Source organism: Mauremys mutica, chromosome 11 (genome assembly GCF_020497125.1).
Source record: "Mauremys mutica isolate MM-2020 ecotype Southern chromosome 11, ASM2049712v1, whole genome shotgun sequence".
NCBI lineage: Eukaryota > Metazoa > Chordata > Testudines > Geoemydidae > Mauremys > Mauremys mutica.
Window position 1 is genome coordinate 31,588,850 of NC_059082.1, and position 24,551 is coordinate 31,613,400.

Below are 24,551 nucleotides of genomic sequence, written 5' to 3' on the forward strand. Positions count from 1 at the left end.
AGCAGATGAGAGTTCTAAGAGTCGATACCAAGCAAAGAACAACCCTCTCTGTCACGCAGGGTCATCAAAAGATGGGATGAGCAGATACAATCAGCCAGTGCTGCTAAAGAACAGGATGATCTTGTCAGGAAAACATTCAAAAGAAAATAAGCACTGGTCCCTAGATATCTTTGCAGTACTATATGTTATTGCTGAAAAAGGGGGCCCGGTGTAATAAGTTACATAAGGTAAGAAATAAGGCTCTATATTTTTTAATAAAAAAATAAAACCTACCTCTGCCCATATCCCCCCCAAGCACCATATTTTTAGCGACAGTATTATATTCATGATGTCATCTTAGCCAAATGTTTATTTTTCTTCAGCCCCCCCCCCCCACTTGCCAAATGCTTTTTCTTCTACGTTGCTTGAGTTCAAGACAGAACTGAACAGAACTGCCCCAGCTGTTCTACAGCTGTCCAGGCTAGATTTGCTTATTGTGATGGTTACAATTTTGTAACCGTAAAGAATGATTTTCCCTTCCTTCCAAACTTGTCTTATTTCCCATCTACGTCTTTGATAAAACAATACCAAATGGAATGCTGTACAGTATGTACTCCAGGTATCAGTCCTTTTTTAATTAGAAAATGTATTAATTGTTATAACCGTAAATAGTAGGAACGCTGTTGTATTATTTCACTCAATATAGCTACTGTAATCTCATCCATATCTAACCTGACCTAGCTTGTTTTAAGTGTCTGTAAAGCTTGTATGCTTATAAGCACCCAGAACAGTAAGAATCCTTAAATCGTCTGGAGCAATCTAGGTGAGAAAAGAACAAAGTTTAAACTCCACTCATTTGCCTATGGAATAATTAAGATATGGTATCTAAGGGAGGAAGTTTGGGATAACATCAACTGCATTGAAATAATCAGTCTTAGGACAGAAATCCAGAACAATCCAGGTCCAACCCTCTATAAAGAGGCAACAGAGAGAAAGCCTTAAGGTCTTGCACAAGCCTTAATCATGAGGATTGTGATATGGCAGTTACATTATGAAAGCCAAAGTACTTGTTATTTCTTAATAAAAGTAAATGTTACAAACAAGGCAATCTTTGTACTGATGGTCAATTTTAGAGCATCTTCAAGACATGTGACTAAGAAATCCTTTGGTCTTGCATGCCACAAAGAACTAAAAAGCTTCACTGAAAGCTGAAGTGAATGCATTTGCAGTATAGGCTTTCACACAGCAACAGTTGTCAGACAGCTTTTTGCAAGCCTGCCATTTCTAAATCAAATAAAAACCACATTGAATCAGGCTTGTTGGAACAGAAAACTTGAACGGAATCCAGTAACTGAGCTAACGCACCCTCTTGTACAGATGAAAATGGTATGTTCATGGAGTTACCAAATAATGCTATAGCAACCAAAAGCCAATCAGAACCAGGTTTAGTGCAGATCAAAAGAAAACTGGCAGCATAATGGGGATTTCTGTAACATCAAAGTTGCAGAGAAAGATCTTCAATTACAGAATAAATGTGTAGATAGTCACAAGTTCCTTCATTAGAATTTTGGCCCCATATGTGTCAAGATACTCTCGCAGTCCTCAAGTAAACCCCCTTGTTACTGGTGAAGTTCTTACTAATACTGTTTGGATTTGGATGTATTTAAAATAAAAATCACATGCACGGCCTTGCTCTTCCTTAAACTGGAAGGAATCTGGGCCTCTATTCCCAAACCTTTAAGGCAAGACTTCATACTTGTAGACAAGCCGAAGCAATTTGTTTTTCTTCAGAGGGCTATCGTGATCCTGAATCACAATTTCACTATTTCTTTATTTTAATAATACACAGAGAAGTGAGAGCTCTCAGTTATTCTTTGCTGAGAGAAGACACAGTTCAGATACTTGCAGGTCAATTGCCCACACTGTTATTGCTCTGTGTCTGATCCTCCACCCACATAACAACCATCAGGCAATTTGGTGACAATGCTATAGCAGCTAATGTTGATTTAGACAGCCTCAGATCTCTTGGTTTCTGAGCACAATTCAGATGTGTCATGAAAGAAAACATGCATAGGTTCCAGGAAAAAAAAAAAAAGCCAGATGTTAACTAAACAAGCAGCAATCATCATACTGAGGAGACAGCTAACCTATTGTCCTAGCCTGAAAATGTGCACCACTTTTATGGATGACAGAGAAGGGTGGTCCCAGGATTATGGAGCAAAGAAATAGAGAATAGAAGAATGGAAGCTCTTACAATCAAGAGCCCGTTTGGTTTAAGTCTTCCAACCAAGACAGGGTGTGGCAATAGAGGAGCTTTGCTCCACAGGCTAGGGGAAAAGTGTGGAGGAGGAAGAAAAGTACCACAAAAAAGTAAAGGAACAGAATGTCTTTGAACTGAATAGAACAAGGACCGAAAGTCATTTATTTGTACACAACGGTAACTGGAAATACAGCAAGTCAGATTGTGTCCCCAAGCTACACCCCCGAGTTTAGGAGGGCAAATGAAGCCCCTGTCTGGAAAGGAAAAGATTTCATAGGCCACGTGAAAAAATATTATTTTGATCTATTAACAATGCACAGTATTTTAAGACTCTCTCTCTTCCAGCAGTCAATACTACATAATCCAGGGGCTATAGATGTTCCATTTCAGGAATATGTCAATTGCCTATACCATACATGAGTGCTTAACCAACAGTAAAGCTAGGACTTCTCTAGATCTATATTTAAAATAGAATATTCCTGAAATTCTGCAGGAAAACCTATTAAAAAACATTCCATAAAAGAGCAACTAGAAAAATACACTCACTGGGGCTGTTCAGTACTACCAAACCAAGCAACAGAAGTAACACAAATCCTGCAACATCAACCCATGAAGGAAATCTCTGTCCTACCACAAACCTACCCTGCAGAGCCCACTTAACTTAGTAAATGGACAAGCAGGCAGTGTCCACATATAGGACTAAGTGCATCTTTTAACTGAACTCTCTCAGTGGCATAGAACATTAACCTTGAGTAATTCTGTTACCTCTTTCAGTCTTCATTTATTTCCAAGTACAAAAGTGCTCTTTATTCGGAGTCCTAATGCATAGGGTTTCAATACTTTTATGAATAGTGAATCCTAAACTGTACTGTAACTGTCCAGTAATGAACCAACTCTATATGTGGCCTCCCTGAAAGCACCCCAGTATTCATCCAGTTATATTCCTTGCCCACCCACAGCAGGGGTAGTGCAAAACCTACCCACAAGGCCCAAAGAGCAGCACAACCTCAGCAATTTTGCTAATGGGGGGGAATGGGGCATAAAACAGAACTGCAGCCCAGGCACACTACAGTGCTCCATGGCAGACAGCACATATATCTGTGTAGTGGGGGGAAGAAGGTATAAGAGGAGAAGTGAGGCTCAGCTATGGAGAGTCATTATCTAAAGCTACCGATATAGGAAGAGTGTAGGGGCAGAAACTGCTAGAATAGCTGCAGTAGCACTGCTCCACCACGCCCTGAGAAAGCAAGAGTGAGTATTCCATTTTCTGTAACCCAGAGCCCCACAAGTGGGGCCCATTTCCTCAGGTTATGCAGCAGGGTCACACTTTATTCTGTTGTGTCCAACATTAGCTTAGTTATACCTAAATCAAACTTGCATTTAAACTGAAAGTTAAAAGCTCAGCTGATTGTCTAAAATAAATCTCTGCAAAGCTTCTGGTCAAAAAGTGAATCTTGCCTATGGCAAAACCACTCATTCATTCAAAGAGCCTTAATGTACTTTAACAGGGGAAGACAAGAGAGTTAGTTCTTAAGTGACTTCTTAATAGTTTGGGACCAATTCCTCCTGGTAGGGGTTATTAAACGAACCTCCTTTTTCTCCACCCCAGAAAAGGATAATGTTGAGATATCAATATGGTAGTTTCATACTAACAAGTTTTAAAACAGGATTTGATCTGATCATCTGAAACCACCTGAATGTGCAACAGAACACTGAGAATCACCTTAAAAAGGGGGGAGGGGGAAGGACAATGCAGCAAAAATTTTAAAAAGAAAAAAAAAAGAGCAAAGCAGGGAGGGGGGAGAGGCACTCTACCCGCTGGAGGCCACACCCAACGTTGCAGTCTGGCTAATTCTCTGATTAACAGCCATGACATCTAACAGTCTAGCAGAGATTCTGGTATTTGCAGCATAAGCAATTGTGTTAATTACTTTATTACAGGTGCTAGTTACTGCCTCCTAAGGCTGTTTTATGCACCCCTCTCTCCCGCTCCCTGGAATTCACTGCCTGCTACAGTTACCTTAAATCTCCTCCTGGCTCCCTTAAAATAAGTTTCATCTTGCACATCAGAAGCAGAGGCGGGGTGTGTCCCTAGCAGAGGAAACTGCTGTGCTTTTCCTAGCCCTACGCTGCCCAGCCCCCCCACCCCCTGCAGAAACTAGGCAGGGAAACTTCCTCGCTCCGAGCGCTTTGTTCAGCGGGTCTGTTTCAAATACAAAAACTTTCAGAAACAACGTCTGCAAAAGGAGCCGCCTCGTTCAGCTGCAGTCCCCCGGGGAGCTTTGCTTAGCTACCCCCCGCTCGCACCTAGTGAATGCCCAGGCGGTGCACCCCCCCCCCCGCAGGGGGTAGCACTGGCAGCCAAGCTGGGGGAGGGGGCACTTACCTGGGGCAAGGCACAGGCTGCGCCGGGCTCCTCGGGACTCAGAGAGGGAGGATGGTGGCAGCTCGGGTGGGGATTTTGTACAGAGCCACATCTACAGTCTGGCCTAGTCCCACCCCCTGGCACTCCCCAGCCTGCGGCAGCCTGACGAGAGGCGCCCCACCCCGCCCAGGCTGCCTCTGACTCATCTGCCTTGACTCACGCTGGCTGGGCACAGCGGGTTTAGCAACCTCCGGCGGGGCGGGGGGGGGGGCGGGGCGGGGGGGGAGCTGCCCGCAGACGGGGTGGGCATTACACAGCATCGAGCCCTCGCCTCCACCCCGACTGCCCCGGCCCGCTGTCTGGGGTGGGCTGCAGAGGAGTTACGGGCAATCGGCGCGCTTGGTCCCTGAGCTAAATATCGCTAGTGTCCAGGCTGCACAGCCTCCCGTCTCTCCGAGCGCACTGCAGCCTCTCCCGGGGAGGCGCGTCTCCAAAGCAAGTCAGGGCACTCGGGCAGCGTCACCCCTAGAGCTTAACCACGCACCCAGTACCCTCAGCTGGTGCCTGCTGTGTGAAGCACAGAGAGGGAGACAGTCTCCCTCCACCCTCAAGGAGTTCACAGGGTGACCAGGCTATTCTTTAGAATACCCAGCTCTTAGAGAGCGCTTTGCATCCATAGCTTACAAAGTACTTTATAAAGGAAGTCAGGCTAGGCGTACCCATTTTACATATGAGGAAACAGAGGCACAAGTTGGCGCTGACTTGCCCAAGATCCCAGCTCAGCTGGGACTAGAACCCAGGTCCCAATAGTCCCATGCCAGTGCTCTAGGGCATGAAGTTGCTAACAGATGATTTAGCTACAGGAGTAACACTTACTGCATTGTTACCAGCTTTGCCTGTTACTTTGGGGTACACTCATTTATTAGGGTTACTCTTGGGGGGGAGGTCTGTACTTCTATCAATGTGCTGCTTGTGGCACTTGTGTTCTCATACAGCGCTCTACTTCTCCCTGCTGCAGGTTTCCTCTCCGTGGAGCTATCCTGCAGAACCTAAGTTCCCCAGGGCTGGGTTCTTCCAGCCCCAGAATCAGACAAACACACACTAACAGAGCACATCTGAGAGGACCTGGTGGGTACTGCACCCTGGTTCCCCAAGAACACAGAGCTGCTAGGTAACAGCATGATGAGGCCCATTATGCAAGTGATTAAGTTCCATTCTCAAAATCTTTTAGGCCATGTCTACACTAGCACTTTTGTGGATAAAACGTCTGTAGGTCACAAGTGTGAAAAAAAACCACACCCCTGATCCACAAAAGTTTCTTCAACAAAAGCGCCAATGTGGGCAGCGCTATGTTGGTGGGAGAGCATCTCCCAACCACATTGCTACCACCACTCATTGGAGTGGTTTAATTATACCGTTAGGAGAGCTCTTTTCCACCAGCATAGAGCAACACCACAGCAGACCTTACAGCAGTGCCGCTGTAAGGTCCATAGTGTAGACATAGGCTTACAATCATCCAGTTAAAGTTTGGTGCATTCACACTAAAAAGACTTTGCAGAACTGTATTTTAAAGAGGCATTGAGACAGAGGTCATTTGGCAGACAAGGAAGGAAAGGAGTGTGAAATGGCATAGGATTTTGTTACTAATGTTATATAAATTTTATAATAAACTTATATTAGAGTCATACATTTATTAGCTTAAGCTTCAGCAAGGCAGTTGCCAGAGGAATGATATTGAATCACTAAGCATTATTAGAACTATGCTTTTGTAAAGGACAGTTACCTGTTCTGGAACTGGCATTCTTCGAGAGGTGTTGCTCATGTCGGGTTGGGGCCAGTGCCGACTCCATGAGAAGGGCCCAAAGTCTAATGTCTCTTTCCTTTTTAGTTCTAGGTTTAAAGGACCTGCAGATCTTACAGCGGTCACTAATGTGGGATTCACCCAAACAGCGGAGACAGTTGGCATGCAGGTCGCTTCTGGGCATCGAACGCCTGCAAGAGTCACACGATTTAAACCCTGGGGCATAGGGCATGCCCCAGCCCAAACGCTAACTAACTGAACTGAAACTTGTTGAACTAACGAATACAGGTATCACTAACAATGAATGACGAGTTCTGGGACGAGCTGCAGCAAAGTGAAGCTGAAGCAAGTAGTTCCGATGCACCCTCACTGGCGGCAAGAAGGAACTGAGGGTGGGGGGAGCGCGCAGCTCCCCTTATAGCGCGCTATAGAGATGCCACTCCAGGGGCCGCAGCAGCGCTCCCCCTATGGGTACTGCACGCACACCTACTGTGGAATGCACATGAGCAAGCACTCAAAGAACTTCTCTGTGCCAGTTTTATCAGCACCCAATACTGAATATTTAGCTATACAGGTAACTTCCCCAGGTGCTTAGACCTTGTCTATACTATGCAATGAAGTCAACCTATGCTAGGTCGACATACCACTGCAATAGTTACTGCGTTTTTTCATGTCCACGCTATCCTCCTGCCAATGGTGCGTGTCCTCACCAGGAGCGCTTGCACCCACTTAAGTGGGGCAGTGCGGGAAGCTGACAGCCTGGACTAGCAGCGCCTGGCAGAGGGGCTCACAAGTGTGAGATCTGCATGGAGCTGACAGACGATGTTAGTAATCCTAACCACATTGACCTAAGCACTACGCCTCTCGTGGAGATGGAGTTATTAGTTCAATGCAGTGGGGGATTTACATTGGTGGGAACAATGCTGTAGTGTAGACTACACTTAGGGTAGGTCTACACTTACGAGCCGGGTCGACGCGGTGAGTTCGACTTCTCGGAGTTCGAACTATCAAGTCTAATCTGGACGCGATAGTTCGAACTCCGGAAGCGATAGTTCGAACTCCGGTACTCCACCACTGCAAAAGGCGGTGGCGGAGTCGACCTTGGAGCTGCGGACTTCGATTCCGCGGCGTCTGGACGGGTGAGTAGTTCGAACTAGGGTACTTCGAATTCAGCTACGCTATTCACGTAGCTGAATTTGCGTACCCTAGTTCGACCCCGATTCTTAGTGTGGACCAGCCCTTAGAGTTAGGTCGACATAAGCTGCCTTACATTGACCAAACTCTGTAGTGTAAATCTGACTTTAGAAAATTCACTGACGGTTTGGTAAAATAATTTATAGATCAAACATACACCACAAGTCCTTAGAATAATAGCAATTTTATATTGCAATACATATTAGGAGGTTTAACAGGGTTAAGCATCTATGCAGAAGCTAGCCAACCTGCCTATAAATGGATTCAGGCTCCCTCAGGATAATCTCTCTCCCTTATCTATTTTCAATCACTCCCAAAGATACCAGAAGAGGGAGAGATTGCTGAGCCATCAATGAAGTTATTGGCCAGGAGGGCCAAATTTATTCCTGTAACTGAAGGACCACTTATCTTCATCTTTTATTGCAGGTTGTTGCCAATTACATTATTAACCCCTACTCTCTAGAATCCTGTCCCCCTTTCAATGGCTCAATACTCTTAAAAATCTCAAATAAGGCAAGTGCAGAGTGTCTTATTACCCATCGCAAGTATTAGGATCTCTATATGAGCCAGTTTCCAAAAGAAACCTTCTTCTGAAGAAGTGAATTGTTATCTAGGACATCCAGATTAACTACATCATAAAAACATTTTGAAGAGATCCTTTGCTAATTCCCTTTCCAGAATGTAAATCAGCATGTGATTGTTTCTGAGATCAAATCATGGATGTGTAACTAATGTAAAAACAATCACATTACTTCAGTAAAAGAGCTTCTATAAAGTCTTCAGTTTAAAACAGTCTCCAAGATTCCTCTATGAGACCAAAGTAAATGAAACTCAGGAAATGCTGGAGAGAGCCCAAATGTGAGATGCAGCAACGAAAGCAGAAGAAAGCAGCTATGTAATTAGAATAATACAGAATTGAATATTATATTAAACGTATTGCCAGACCTGCAGCTGGTGTAAATTGGTGTAGGTTCACCAAAAAATTGATATGAAAGGGTCCTGAACACTGATGCTGCAGAGATTGTTAGCTTAAAACATGCACTGGCTCAAGTGAGGTGATCGAAGTGCAGAAGGAATAGCCAGTTTGTGGGATCAAGACAGACTACCACAAGCAGCCAAACGAATGGTAACATTTGTTCAATGAGAGTTAGGCTAAGTGCCTATGTGACTTTCAAAAATAGGATTTAGGAGCTTAACTCTCTTACGGTGCTTTTGAACGTTTTACCCGAAGCCTAGAAGGTGGTACTGTGGCAGTGATTCCCAGGAACTTAGGCAGGCTGCGAGGCAACTCCCCAAGACAGATTGCCTCCTGGAGCTTTGCTGAAAGCCGTGCACCTTCCCCGATGCCAGGCATGGTCTATGAGGGTCGGGAAAGGAGGTGGTTTTAGTTTTCATGTTGTTTAGTTTCATGATTTCTTTAATAAAAGGCAACACTTCAGGTCAAATTTTGAGTCCTGTTTCACCACAACCACCATGACTGCAAACAATGATCTCTCCACTTGTGCAGTTCAGCTTCCTGGATGCCCATACAGAAATCAAACAGAGAGTACTTTCTGCTCTCGGGCTCGCCAGAGCCCTGAAGATGGAAAAACAGATGTATTTTGTGCTAGTTTCTGATTCTCCCTCTTCTTTCGGTTGCCCCAAGTTCAGCTCTTCCTGCACTGTTCAGTGGGTGTCCTTATTGTCTGTTTACCCTGTCACCACAGACCTCACTCAGTCCTCTCTTCACCTCCAACCTTCCCAACTCTCCTATTGTTTTAATTTGCTTGATATTACTATTTGACTTCTGCTTTGATCCACTGCCAGCTCTCACTTAACTACTTCTTCCCTCACAGAAATACCTTTAGTGTTTCCTTTTTCTATTTCTTCACCTGTTCTTGATCACATTATCAGAAGCCCCTATCTTTTTAAACTTAACCTATTAACCTTTACTTCTTGGCACTTTTCTCCTCTGTCCCAACTGTCTTTGTCTCCCTTGCAACATATGTTTTTTTTCTAATCTTCATCACCCCCTCCCCCCGGTTTGTATATTCCAGATATTTATTCTCCTCTCTCCCTCTCCCCAAACACAAACTTATTTACACACACGGATTAGGGCCTTTGTCACAGCTCTGGTTTAGCTGTGGCCAATGCTGTATGTAATAAGTCACCCCACCCTACCCACTGTGGTCAAGTTGGCCTCTGCTTTTTTCCACCCTGGGTGTTTCTGTTCAGTTTGCAGAACTAAGAAGACACAAATTGAGCCTATCATATTCACATCTTTAAGAGCAAGTGAAGCTGTCCCCTTAGAATGATGTTTGAGGGAAATCTGCTTAGCAAACGAACAGAGGAGTTCAAGCCAAACTGATGTATAACCCAGGGGAAAGACCAGCCTTTAGACCCAGAGAAAAATACAAATTTGCCACTCTCTTAAATTGACCACAGGCTACACATGAAGTTAAATATAAATAGCAACTCAGGTTCTCAGGATAGTAAACATACATACACGACCACTATGAAAGAACAGACCTTCTCTGAAGGATCCTGCTTCAGTAGATATTAATCATTCTCTGTGAACATGTAAAGTGTTAACCTCTTCTGTCAGAATGCAGGATTTTCAGTAGTGAGGTCTGCAATGATTTACACACTAGAAGTCTTATAGAATTGTAACTCTGCTGCATGTTTGGATAGTACATTGTACATCAAAGCCATCTTTTATCTGACTCAATACAGCAGAGCCAGACATCGTGATAGGTGCTCCACCGAACAAGCTAATCAATGGGATGAGTTCTTTTCTGTGCACAAGTCATGCTCTGCTCAGAATTCAATTTACTTAAAATGCTCCCTTTTAAAGGGCTATAATTATCCCTGGGAAAGATCTTGTCTGTAAGATAGATCTCACATACTCTCATTTGTATATTTTAAGGAATTCATCATTATAGTAAGAAATAAATTGCAGGTGGAGTTAGGTTTGTATCATAGAAATAGAACTCCAGTTATATCTGCGCACATGGGCGGCAGTGTCCTCTAGTGGACAGGACACTGGACTGGGACTTAGGAGACTTTGGGGCTGTTTCTGTCTCTGCTACTGATTTGCTATGTGACCTTAGGCAAGTCACTTCATCTCTCGGTGCCTCTCTCCCCCTCCCACTTTTTGTCTGTCTTTTCTATTTAGACTGTAAATTCTTCAGAGACTGCCTCTTACTATATGTTTGTACAGCACCTAGCACAACAGGGACTGAATATCAGTTGGGGCTTCACGATCCAATGGCTGAAGTTGAAACTCAAAAAATTCAGATGGGAAATAAGACATCATTTGTCAAAGTGAGAGCAATTAATCGCAGGAACAAGAATCGTGATGGATTCTCCATCAGAAGCAATTTTTAAATTAAGATAAAAAAACTAATTCAAAAGGAATTATTTTTGGGAAATTCTATGGTCTGTGTTATAAATCAGACTACATGATCACAATGGTCACTTTTGGCCTCGAAATCTATGAAGTGATAAATAATAATAGCTGAATCTCTCAAGCTCCTGCAACTTGAGAGTGTCTAGAGGTTGCCTTTTGGGATTGTCTAATGTAACTCTTCAAACAAATAAAATCATGTTGTAGCAGAACTTCATTGTTCTGAAATTTGACTCTAGCTGTTATTTGAATTCAGCGTTGTGGTTTTGCTTTGTTTTCCTAACGGGTTGAGGTTAAAGATAATCCAGTACATCAGAAACACTTCTAACAATACTACATTTTATATTTCCACAACACCTATGTAAACTATCCTAGACACACACTTACACCACAGCTACCGATGAAGGGAGTGCATGCTGTATGAAATTAAAGCACTGCACAGTTCCATGGCCACTGGCCAGCTTTGCACTGCCATCTGCCCCCCTCTGGCTGACGAACCTAATGAGAGAAATGAAATAGTCAGCTGGTGGCTGGCAAGTCCGCTGAAAAGTAGAGGTGCACAAGAAAAGAGCCATTTGTCACAGGTCTTGGCTGATCAGCACTCTACCCTGTTCATCCATACCATGGCTCTTGGCCTGCTGTGCTGCCTTTGACCTTTACGGCAGCACTACAGATCCACCTGATATTGCTCAGTGATAGGATGTGCACTTGCCTTTTGTTGCAAAGTGTGTTAACTCATGGAGCCTGAGAGTTCTCCAGAAGTGAAGGTGATCAAAGGCGTAACTTATTCCATCCAGGCAATGGAATAAATTACACCCAACAAATTGCTTCAAGATTCACCTGTTTTGTATGATACATTAGGACCAATTTTCCTTAGTTAAGTCCACCCACTTTGGCCAGATGTTGTCTGAGATACAGCTTCTCAAACATTGATGAGATACAGAACTCACATTCTGTATCTATTTAGTGACTCTCGCTGGAGGATCTCAAAGCGCTTTACAAACACTTCTTTGGATCTTGGGCGCCAACATTTTTGGTAGTTAGTAAAAGACCTCTTCCTCCTCCCTCCCAGTCTCTGCTGGTGTGTTCTTAGCTTTCTCCTTATCTCCCAGTGCACCCTTATCCCTGGGCATGTCTTCTGCTACCTCCTCTGTGGTGACTACTTGCAGTTATACTTCTCTGTTCTGTTCATTGTCATCCTTCTGATTGTATCTTGTGACAGATTTTCCTGGATATCCCACCAAGTGGAACTCAGCTGAACTTCATCTTTCTTCCCAAAGCCTTTCTACTCCCTCTCTTGTCTATCATCACTGGAAATTCCCCCATGCTCCCCGTCCTTTGAGTTCACAATCCAGGTGTAAATGTTTGGCTCTTTTCCCCCCGGAAAGGTCCTTCCAGATACAGAGTAATGTCTAGGGGGAGTGGGATCTGATTTAAGGGAAGGGAGTGCTCTGCCCACTTCCTAGGAACACCTGCCAATGGTGCCAAAGAAACATGCATGGTAGGATTATAATTACAGGTGCAGTTTCAATGAGGAAAAAGCTCTATTAAATATAGACACCGGCTAATAAAGTAAAGATGTTTCAAGGCAACTTTGTTCACCTTGCATTGCTAAAGTCGCCATTCCTGGTCAGGCTTCACTCATTATGGCTAAATCCTACTGGGCTGATTGTCCAGTGCTAACAGACACACAGTGTGGGATTAGCACTGTGTTTACACATGCAGTGTAGGATATACACTATGAATGAACCCCAACCAAATAGGGCAGGTACCACACTACAATTTGCTACCTATGTTACTGCCCTTCATTTATTACAAATATTTAAAGACAAGCTTTAGAGTTTTCTGAGCACACTGAACTGAGTTCAGTTGATTTCTAAATTGAAACACCAATGCCCAGCTATTTGGTCTTTCATTATGTAACATGGACCTACTAGTCTAGTGCTACAGAGGTTAGAGGTTACCTACATACACATGCAGACAGAAATAAAAACACACTTGATAAATACCAAGAACTGATAGTGTGAATGAACTAACTGTCTACACAGAATGAATGAAACAGTCACAGGATACACAAACAAGCATTCCTATTGTGTGTAACCATGTTTCAATTAACTTCCTGAATACAGGAGGATTTCCTGACACTCTCTTCTAAAGCAAAATATCTGGCTGCCTTCAGGGGGCTGGTCCAGTCCATTACACCACTTTAAGTATAAAAAGAAAATCAGACACTGAAAGGGGGAAAATCCACTAAGCAGCCTCAGCGTGTCATTGGAATGCAGAGACTAGTTATTCTGCCTGAATCTGAATATTTTTACTGACTTGTGTCCCAAAGACAAAAAGGACATTTTTTCAAAAATCTTTCACCATTGCTGAGACTGATTCAGCTCTAGTATTATCACTGCTAGGCATTTTACTGTGCTGCCACACAGTAAAAGTTTCTTAACTGCACTTGAAACTACTCGAGTTTCAAAATGGGACAGATCAAAGCCAATTAGGGAACTTTTTCTGTGCGGCTGCAGGGCCCACACAGACATGTCTAGTGCAGGTTAGTGCAAGGTAGATTTACACCCCAGCTTGTCGCAAACGAAGTGTTCATATACACAAGCCCCTAGCGTAGATGGACTACTGCTTCTTCCTGTGTTTTAAGCACCATCACAATTAGGCTGTTAGCAGGATTAAATGACAGAGTACTTAAAATGTTGGCAGCAGCCAGCTGGCTGGCTCCACTAGCGTTCCCCTGGGTTGCTGACACCAGTGGTAGCAACAGTGGGAAATTAGGAAAAAAAATGTTCCTAGTGCAAACCAGGCCTTTGGCAGCACCAGCAATTGTGGTGGAAACAGCACGTATAGCTACTCCACAACTTGCTGTTCCTGGGGAATGGTTTAGGAGCAACACTAGAAGATGGAAGCTTCAGAAAACTTTTAAGAGATTTTCTCCTTAAAAAGTTGTCTCAGAAAATCAGCTCTGTTTTTGTACTACTGCTTACCTGCAAGTAGGGTGGCCAGATAGCAAGTGTGAAAAATTGGGACGGGGTGGGGAGTAATAGGTGCCTATATAAGAAAAAGCCCCCAAAATCGGGACTGTCCCTATAAAATCGGGACATCTGGTCACCCTACCTGCAACCTACTCTTCCATTTCAGTGATTCACAGTATAGCCAATTTTATAGTTTGGATAAACAGCAGGTTCCTGCCAAAGGGTGGGAAGGTTGTAACACCTACTGATTTGGAGCAATGGTCTTGTCATGGTCAAGGAATGTAGTTAAGTATCAGGTTCAAACTCATTTTAAACAATACTTAGACAAGACATTCTTTCCCAGTGAAATGCATGAAACAACTATATATCAGTACCTATATACTGTAGCAACTGTCCTGTATCAATACTTAAGATTGACAGATTACCTCTAACATGCCCCTTCAAAAAACAAAACCAAACAAAAACAAATCATGCACACACACATACACACACACACACACACACACACACATACAGCACAGAGATTAAAAGATCAACACCGACAAGCAACACTATAGTATTACAACAAGCAAACCTCTTTGGTGTAACATTTTTTCACTTTGCTTTTCAGACAAAGAGATAGGTTTCTTTTTGGTTTCAAGATCTAGAGGATATCACTCAAGAAAAGTAATTGCAAATCAAGCATTGTTGAGGCAATGCAGTGATAACCAGAGCCTAAACTGATGTTGATAAAATACATTCTGTTGAAACTCTTCAGATACAAAGATTGTTGAACTTTTTCTATGATCTCTCTCACATACGCAAACAGGCATGTGCACACCCCGCCAAAAAAACTAAATTACAGAAGGACTTTGTTGCTTTTACTTTCCCAATATATTACTGAAGAGGTTGAAACAAATATAATCAACTTGTCCCACTTTTTTTCCCCACATGTTTTTATATACACAAGGAAATCCACATATTTTCAAAGGTATAAGTGCCACATTAGACAAAACATATGCATCTCACCACCTACACCATGTATACCCTTTTCCTGTTCTGTGGTCTACCAAAACTGAATAAAAGTGATGCTCAGGTTTTTTATTCATATTGTGGTCATGCCTAGGAGTCCAAATTGTGGACCACATGGAACAGAAAGATGGTCCTTGTCCCAAAGAGCTGAAAATTAACAATTGGACAAATAAATATTCCTTTAGCAAACACTGTCACCAAAGGGGTAACTACTTAAATTAAAATCTGATTTGAATACACTTGTTTAACAAATTCAAAGAGTACATTATCCCACTAAGTGTCTTCCATGCCCTTTATCAAAAAAGGTCATTACACTCTCACGTCTCATATTTTCTACACTTTTTCCTCCCTCAATAGAAATTTTAGAAGTCATTTTCCCTTGGCATCTTCCAAAATCAGGTTCCATATGGATTCAAACCCCTTCATTTCATTGCTGGTTTTGTATATTGCTACTTTAAAAGTTGTTTTATCCAACTATTATGGTTCCAGAGCAAGCTGAAACTTGGCCCCTTTCAGTCCTTTTTTGAGTGGTGAGAAATGCCATGTTAACCAATATCCCCTGATAGTAGAGTAGTTGAATAAGTGATGTCAGTATAACTGTCGCTCAGGGATGTAGAAAATCCACATCCCCTCAGCAACGCAATACCAACTTAGGACAGTCTGCACCAGGGGTTATGTCAACAGGAGGGCTTCTCCCATCAACATAGCTACCGTCTCTTGGGAAGGTGGAGTATCTATGGCGATGGGAGAAGCTCTCCCGTTGGCATAGGTAGCGTCTTCACTAAGTGCTACAGTGGTGCCACTGCAGCCCTGCAAGTGTAGACAGGCCCTTAGATGGCAGAGTAGACATTAGATATTTATAATGTCTTTCCAAAAGAGCCTAACAGAGTTTGGTGCCCAACTCTCACCAAAACACAATGGGAGTTGAGAGTGTAACTGCCTTAGGCCCTTTTGAAACTATAACCCCCCCAGTTTCATCATCAATAGGTGACAAAGTAATTAACAAATATATCACTAAACCAGACTACATACAATCAGACAGGCCTAAAACACTTGCCACAAATCTCCATTTCCTATTTACTATCTCTGATACCTAGGTCAGGGATTCTCAACCTCTCTTTCTGACCCCCCCCCCACATGCTATAAAAACTCCAAAGCCCACCTGTGCCACAACGTTTTTCTGCATATAAAAGGCAGGGCCAGCGTTGGGGGGGTTGCAAGCAAGATCAAAGCTGAAGCAAGGTATAGCTAACTTGGTGTCTAAGAAGACAGGATATTCAACGAAGGAGGGTGTCAAACCACTGTAGTAGTCGTTAGCAACATTTCTGTCAAACAGAGTGAGACCTGCACTCTTGGAGCGGAGGTGCAGTTTTGAGATCTAGCCCAAGAGATTTCTGCCAGATAAACATACAAATCGTCTGTAATCTAAGTGCAGGGTTGGCATGAATGACTGCATGGTTATATAGCCTGTGTGTAATATTTAACATACACCGCTACCTTGATATAACAAGACTTTGGATATAATGCAGTAAAGCAGTGCTCCAGGGGGGCGGGATTGTGCACTCCGGCAGATCAAAGCAAGTTCAATATAACACGGTTTCACCTATAACGCGGTAAGATTTTTTGGCTCCCAAGGACAGCGTTATATCGAGGTAGAGGTGTATTTCATTAGTGTCTTCTCTTTTGTAAACCTCTAAGACATGCTTTTATCTGAGCTGGAATGTTTTTGACTGTTGAATCTGGGGGACTGGCTGGTGCTCCTAAAAGGAACTGATTTCTGACCTCTTAAGGGAGGCAGGGAGAGGTGCAAGTGACACCAGATCTACAGGGTGGACATGGAGTGACAGCTGTCATCTTTCCTCTGAAGCTGTCCCAAAGAAAGACTTGAGGATACTTTTTGTGGGTAAATAGGGTTAAGGGACCAGCAGTTCCAAGGGATGGCTACAGAGATACAAGCTGTCAAACCAATCGGGATGTGATTACATACTTACAAGTCAAAGGACACTGTACCATTCTTTATCCTGTCAGGCTGTGGAGTTGGCATGGAGGGGAACCTTTCAGGTTTACATCTGTTCTTTGGATTCACAGATGATATGAGACATGACACGGGGTTTATATCTTAATTGGTGAAGAGAGACAGACCAACTTTGTTTACACACAGACACACACTCAGTGCTTGTGAAACATGCCAAAGTGACAGTGCTCATCACTGACTGGCTTCTTTCTTTCTCCCTACTCCCTCCCTCCCTTTCTCTCTGGTCTGCATGGCTCAGGGACTATCCCTGCAAAACTGTTGGCTGAGAAATACAGAGACACAGGGGCATAGTGACTGCTCATTAACAATCTTTGTTATAGCTTCCTCTAAATGCTTTACAGTAGTTCATCGAGATTTCAATACAATCACTGATTTTCAGCAATGTGTTGCTTGGGACCATGTCAAGAGTGGAGGGAAGGCTGGTTTCAGGCATGTAGCACTAGAGAAGGAGGAGGGGATATTTCCAGGAAGTGGGAGTAGGGAGAATCACTGCAAAATTTACCAACCTTGGATTCTGGTTCCTGCAGTGGTTCTAGGTCTGCCAGGAAGAAGTGCAGAATCAGATGCTCCTCTTTCTCCAGCATGTACATACCAACACCACTCAGACATGCTAGCTTACTTATTGTGTGCTCTCCTTCAGGAACATGCTTCATATTTGGTCAATAGGGGGGTTATGGCACAATGCACATGTAACCATGTACAATGGCAAGCCTCAGATTTACACTAAGGTAATTCATGTTCCTTTTGTGTAGCTACCAGAATAGACCTGTATACGATGCACACCCATGGTACTGGGTACATTATATATAAAAGAATCTGAATTAAATAGGTGTTTGTATGGTCAGGTGATTCTCAATGGAGATATTCTGCATTCTTTGTGCACAAGGAGATGTGGTAGAGGTTATTTTCGGTGCTCTTTTTAATGTTTGAATTCAAACTGCTATCTAAACTACATTCCAGTAAAAGCTCATCAGGCGCCATCTGAGAACACATATTATGGACAGAGCTAGTTGAAAAACCACTTGACTCTGTGGGAAACATTTTCACAATTCATTCCTATATTTTGTCCTTGAAAGAACAACTCTACTTGCTCAGAAGTTTGGTAGGTAGAGCTCTGCAGGTACTGACATGTTCACTGGTTAGGATGGCGTTTATGTAGTTCACAAAGATATGAGATAAACAAACCTTCAAGTCTACAAAGGAGCCATGAATTCATAAATATATAAAATAGAAAGTGATTTATTTCACTGCTAGAACAATTATTCTAAAACTAATTTTCAGCCATTACATTTATTTCTGAAGTGTTTATTTATCATCATCTTATCCTGTTGATGGTTTTAAATGGGTTCTGGTAAATTGCATTAGGAATATTGATCATAGAGGAAATTTGGTAGCAATCGTCATTAGCAGCTGCACTTAAGTATTTGCATTAAATTCAAAAGGCCGTGTTCTCTACCGTCCATGTAAATATATGCCAAAGGGGAGAATTTACTAGGGAAAATCCAGGATAGCAGAGGGGGACTAGTTATGCTGCATGATCCCACTAAAAACACAGGATGGGGATATTGTAGAAGGCCAGGGAGGCATGCACAGCTGAGGTGCCTCTTCACTTTGTGGCCTTCTCACCAACATCAGCAGCACATCTGAGTCAAACTGCCATGCTGCCATTGGTTTCTCACTAGTGCTTGTAGTCCTGAGAGTCCTCAATGGGTTGCATTAGCTATGTAAGAAACAATTAATGACAGCTTACTTGGCCAAACTTCCATGATCTGTGATACTGCTTTTTCAGAGGAATATTCCACTATTCCTCCCACACCTGCTACTTTTAGTTATGCACACTCCATTGATTGCATTATCCTCATAATGCACACTGGTTGGTGCAGAGGGATTGATTACATCATCATGGAGGTGTGTAGCATTGCCAACTCCCACAATTTTATGGAGAGTCTCATGATATTTGGTGTATTTCTAAAAGCCACACTCCTGGAATCCTATGATTATGTGAGAATCTCAACTTTCATTTTTAAAGAAGATTCTAGTCCTCATAGTTGTAGAGAAAAGCCTGAAAACATGACCCTAAATGCTCAGAACTCAAAAGGTGAAAAAGAACCTAGACTCCCCCTCTTTCCCTCCCCCAATCTGATGATTTTTCAACATTTTAGATCAGTATAATACTGGGTATGGGATACTACCACAGCCTTCCTAAGCCCCTTTCTGCACAACTACTACTACTATGGCAGCACCTAAGGGAATGCAGAAATAAAAGCTGCACACTTCAATTTGGAGACCTAGACAGGTTGTATCATGCTTCCAGCTAATTACACCATCTCATTACAGAAAAATCTCACCCGTATGTGGGAGACTATATAGGCTGATGCTCTGGCACAAGTTTTATTAAAACTGAGATTTAATCATATGGTTCCTGGAATAAATAGCCTTTTTGAATATATCTATAGAGCTGCAGCTGGACCCATGCCATCATCCAAGGGAGTGGGGCTGGTTGATTTGGACATATTCCTGGGAAAGAAAATTAGTGTACTGATTCTTTTTACTTCCATGAAGAAGAGTATTACTCAACTGAAGATTAAGGAGCCTCCCTCCATTATGTTCTGACAATATTAAGTACTGAAAGGTACATCTCTAGAACAGGCTATTTGTCAAAAAGGTGTTGTGAGGAGAGTTGGCTGAATAATGGCTTTTTTTGGTTTGCTAGCAATTCTAAAAAATTGGGAAAAAGTTTCACTTCAGGTCAACCAGAATTCTCCCTCCCTCCCCCCACAAGTTTTTTGGCAAATTGAGAAGGCATAAAATGTTTCAAGTCAGATCGAACAAAACATTTCATGAATGATTGACTATGAATGGGCAATGATTGGCAATGAATAGTCATTGGGCTAGGGAAAAGAGTGAGAGTAACTCTGTAGCCTGGTGATTAGGGTACTCACCTAGCATGTAGAGCATCCAGTTGAAGTCCCGGCTAGAATTACTATTTAATTATTTACACCAAGTGGAACAGCTCCTACAAGAGAGATTGAGAAAGCCCCATTCCAGAATATCCCATAGCCCAGTGACAAGGGCAACCTCCTGCAACATGGGAGACTCAAGTCCAAGCCCTTCTCCACATGAATTGAAGCTGTCTCCCCCACATACAAGAACAGCGCCTTAACTACTCGGCTAACAGTTACAAAGAAGGCACCACCACCACTCGTTCATTTCAACACCAACATTTTGATTTTTTGGTTCAGTAGAAACTATTCAGTCTACTAGACACCAATCTACAAACAGATTTCGTTGGGTCAAACGAAATTGCATTTTTCAACAAATAAACTATTTGCCAAGCAAATTCCACCCTGCTCTAATTGTGAGCTAATTTACTATATATGAGGAACCAGGGACAAGTTGTTAGATTCTGTAGTGAAAGATGTGCCCCTCCCCCTTTCCTCTGGTGATGCTATTTCACAGGCTTTACTACCAATCTAAATTTTAAAAACGCCCTATATTTTTTAATAAAAAACAAATCAATCAATGCTCACACATAAATATGAACAGTTCTTGAGTTAAGGTCTTCATATAATTTTATTTTTAATTATCTCTAGTATTATACTTCATACAAAACTCCCACTTAGTCTTCAAGGCACTTTTTCCTATACTAGTATACTGACCAGCTCCTTAGAGAGGAAAATGATTAAAAGTGAGTAGCCCCATGGGCTTGGCCAGGACCAATCCCATTTAATTATTTTTAAATGGTGTGGAAGACAGAGTTGGAGTTTGCTGATGACATGAAATTGTTTCCATTAGTTTAAACAAAACAAAAACCACAAGAGGGCTCAATCCAGGAGTTGAGATGAGCTTTGCTTGGCACAGGATCCATGAAGGGGGTGCCTTGCCTGTTCTGGGGCCAACTAGTGGCTGATTTGCAACTTAGAAACAGACTCATGGCTTCTCTAAATTATGCCCATCTGCAATGGTCCTGCAAGGGTCAATCTGACAATTGGGAATTGCTGGAATACTGAGGCACTCCTGTCAACCGTTTCCTCCATGGACCACCTCTATGCTGGGCGCTACAAGTAGTGGAAGATCTGTCGTACAAGGGTAATACATTCTTAGCTGACCATTTATGCTGGCTTTAAGTCTGTTTTGTGCCCCCACATTTGAAATGTAACTTGGCTAAGTATATAGTAATCCACATTTGCAAAAATAATCTAGTAATTCTGGTACAGGTTAGTGGCTCTGAACTTTCATGGGGAAAAAAATTGAGAATCATTGTGGACAGTCAGACAAATACATTTTAGCAACAGTTTAAAAACAGTAGCAAACACTATGCTAGTGGGCATTAAGCGAGAAGAAATAAGAGGACATAGCTAGCAATAGCATGTTCTTATGAGATATACTGTGTTCAATATCGCTTAGAAAAGATATAGGTAATTTAGCAACTCCTCAAAGGGACACTTTAGAGCAGGGGTGAGCAAACTTTTTGGCCAGAGGGCCACATCTGGGTATGGAAATTGTATGGCGGACCATGAATGCTCACAAAATAGGGGGTTGGGGTGCGGGAGGGGGTGAGGGCTCTGGATGGGGGAGCAAGCTCTAGGGTGGGGCCAGAAATGAGGAGTTCAGGGTGTGGGACAGGGCTCCGGGCTGGGGCAGTCGGTTGGGTTCAGGGGCCGGGGGGGTCAGGGCTCTGGCTGGGGGTGTGGGCTCTGGGGTGGGGCTGGGGATGAGGGGTTAGGGGTGCAGGAGGGTGCTCCGGGCTGGGACCAAGGAGTTCAGAGGGTAGGAAGGGGATCAGGGCTGGGGTAGGGGCGTGGACTCAGGGGTGCAGGCTCTAGGTGGCACTTACCTCAAGCACCTCCTGGAAGCAGCGGTATGTCCCCCTTTCAGCTCCTATGTGGAGGCGCAGCCAGGTGGCTCTGAATGCTGCCCCGTCTGCAGGTGCCGCCCCTGCAGCTCCCATTGGCCGTGGTTTCTGGCCAATGGGAGCTGTGGGGCAGCACTTGAGATGGGGCAGCACGTGGAGCCCCCTGGCTGCCCCTACGCATAGGAGCCGGAGCGGGGACATACCACTACTTCCAGGAGTCATGCAGAGCCATGGCATGCGTGGAGCAGGGCAAGCCCCCGCTACTCAGCTGGAGTGCCAGAGTGGGACAAGCCCCGGACCCTGCTCCCCGGCAGGAGCTCAAGGGCCAAATTAAAATGTCTGAAGGGCCAGATGCAACCCCTGGGCCGTAGTTTGCCCACCCCTGCTTTAGAGGGTTACAGATATAGTGGGACTTCCAGAGGCTGAGAGACTGCAAAAGGTACATTCATTTAGATAGGAGAAAAGCTAGAGGAGACTAAAGTGGAGAACAATATTAAATATGCTGAACTGACAGTTTTCTTCTTTTGATAACAAAGGGTTACTTCAACTGGATGGCAAATAAATTGAGAACAAAAGGAAATACCTCTTCAAACAGTGCATCATTAACCAGTGGCCTTTACTGTGTGGGAGGTTCCCAAACTGTGATCTCTGGGGAGCTTTCTGGTCATATGGTGCTGGCTCTCCTCCTTGCTTCCAGCTGCTAAACTGCATTAAAAGACAGTAGAAAAATATTTAAATACTTTCCTAATTTTTTTTTTTTTGCACATAAACAATTTGTCATTGCCATGGGGATATTTTGCAATTGCCAAGAGGAAGGGAGGAGTCCCGGACAATCATATATAGGAAAGGAGGAGGTCCATAAGTCTCTCCACCAATATGTGGTACATGCTGCGATAATGTTTGAGATTGCTTGCTACTGCAGGAGTTGAAGAGGGGAAATTGCATTTTATGAACAATAGCCATTAGGGTTATGCATGCTAAGAAAGGGGACTAATAAAATCATATGCTTCCAGATGTAAACTGATAGCCCACCCCTCACCAAGCAATGCACAACTGGCCAGCTATGATACAGGGTATTTTCATCTTGTTTGGCAGCACGAAGCAATAGTCATTAGTGAAGGGAATCTACCAGATTTGAAAGGTCAGTGGTCTGATCCAGTATGACAAAACCTATGTGCTTACGCAATGTGAAAACCTAACCTCACAAATTGGAGGAGGAGGAGTTGGAGGAGAAAAAAATCTTTTATTGTAAAAAAAAAACTGAAGAGGAAGATCTTACCTATTCATATGACCTTTCCCATGCTAATCAATGGCCAAATAGCTCACTACATGTCTCTGTTTAAAAGACAGAGAACTTTTCTCCAGCTGACCTTGACCTATAACAGGGGTCGGCAACCTTTCAGACGTGGTGTGCCGAATCTTCATTTATTCACTCTAATTTAAGGTTTTGCGTGCCAGGAATACATTTTAACGTTTTTAGAAGGTCTCTTTCTATAAGTCTATAATATATAACTGAACTCTTGTTGTATGTAAAGTAAATAAGGTTTTTAAAATGTTTAAGCAGCGTCATTTAAAATTAAATTAAAATGCAGAGGCCCCCGGATTGGTGGCCAGGACCTGGGCAGTGTGAGTGCCACTGAAAATCAGCTCGTGTGCTGAAGGCGGCACCGGTGCCATAGGTTCCCTACCCTGACCTATAAGGTAGAAGAAGTCCTGAGGTGGCCAAGGCGAAATGATACATTGATGATTTACTGTTTCCATCTGCCATAGTGAGGGGCTGGTTAAAAGTCTACCACCCATGAATCGTGAACTAAACAGATGCCAGATCACTGAAAAATCAACTGAAGTTATCCAAAGCCCAGTGAGAGAAAGCCAAACTGATGGAGATATCCAGGTGATGAATGCTGTTATAAGAATTTACACTGACAGGGAGCAGTAACCAAATGTGAATCCACAAATTGGAGTAATCTAAATTTTTTCTCACATATCCATAATCTATTCTGGGCACAAAGTGGCAGGTGTGTAAGACCCTTTCAAAATTTGGCCTTAAAGGTTGTGGCTCATGTTCATAAAGCAAGTCAGTAGTAAAAACCAAGACTTAGGCCACAGGAGTACTTACTTTCCTTCACTAGCAAATCTCTTCTCTAACCAGTAAACTGCTTCTCACAACATTCTATTCTGGATTAGGATTTGGAACATGTTTAAGAGTTGGTACTATCTTCATAGAATCAACAAACTCTTCTCTTCATTCAACTTCCCTCCCTACCATGGTTTGGTTACTACCATGAAATCAGCCCACAGCCCACAGCAGTAGCTGAATACACAGCTCCATAACCAGTGCGGTTTTGGGTTGATTGAAATCTATTTTACAAACACTTATTTTCCTTAAGAAAGTCTCCTAAACACTTTCTCTAAAACGTTAAATTGAAATCAGAAACTAGAGCTGAAGCCAAAAGCTCACTTAGGCTTTCAGTTCCTGTTATGCTTGCACTTTGATTAATCTGGTCTAATCTTGAGTTATTTTTGTATAGAATTTCCTATAATTAGAGAAATAATTACATTATTTCTGAGCAATCTATTGTGTAGTCCTTATCAACAATGAATTTTGTGCACACAGGATAAAGTGTTGTTCCAATGGACAGAACTTCACTGATGCAATAGTGGAGGAAATGGAGCTGAATCTTTACC

At 43.0% G+C, this 24,551-nt stretch overlaps 2 protein-coding genes across 7 annotated transcripts in view; both read right to left on the reverse strand.

Moving 5' to 3' along the window:
* The window catches only part of ANXA2 (annexin A2), a 43,909-nt gene extending 39,120 nt beyond the window's left edge, over positions 1-4,789 (reverse strand). Inside the window, exon 1 of one of the 3 annotated variants that reach the window (XM_044979354.1) lies at positions 4,626-4,783. The gene's annotated coding sequence lies outside the window, so the exon portion shown is untranslated. Of the gene's footprint in view, positions 1-4,259; positions 4,283-4,625 lie in introns of those variants that run through there. The other 2 variants (XM_044979353.1, XM_044979352.1) reach the window with 2 other exon arrangements.
* Positions 4,790-6,395: 1,606 nt separating this feature from the next.
* Positions 6,396-24,551, reverse strand: part of ICE2 (interactor of little elongation complex ELL subunit 2) — a 79,593-nt gene continuing 61,437 nt past the window's right edge. The window contains exons 16-18 of one of the 4 annotated variants that reach the window (XR_006572390.1): positions 22,447-22,568; positions 11,372-11,482; positions 6,396-6,596 (exon numbers count right to left, since the gene is read on the reverse strand). The gene's annotated coding sequence lies outside the window, so the exon portion shown is untranslated. Of the gene's footprint in view, positions 6,597-11,367; positions 11,483-19,950; positions 20,025-22,446; positions 22,569-24,551 lie in introns of all 4 variants that reach the window. The other 3 variants (XR_006572392.1, XR_006572393.1, XR_006572391.1) reach the window with 3 other exon arrangements.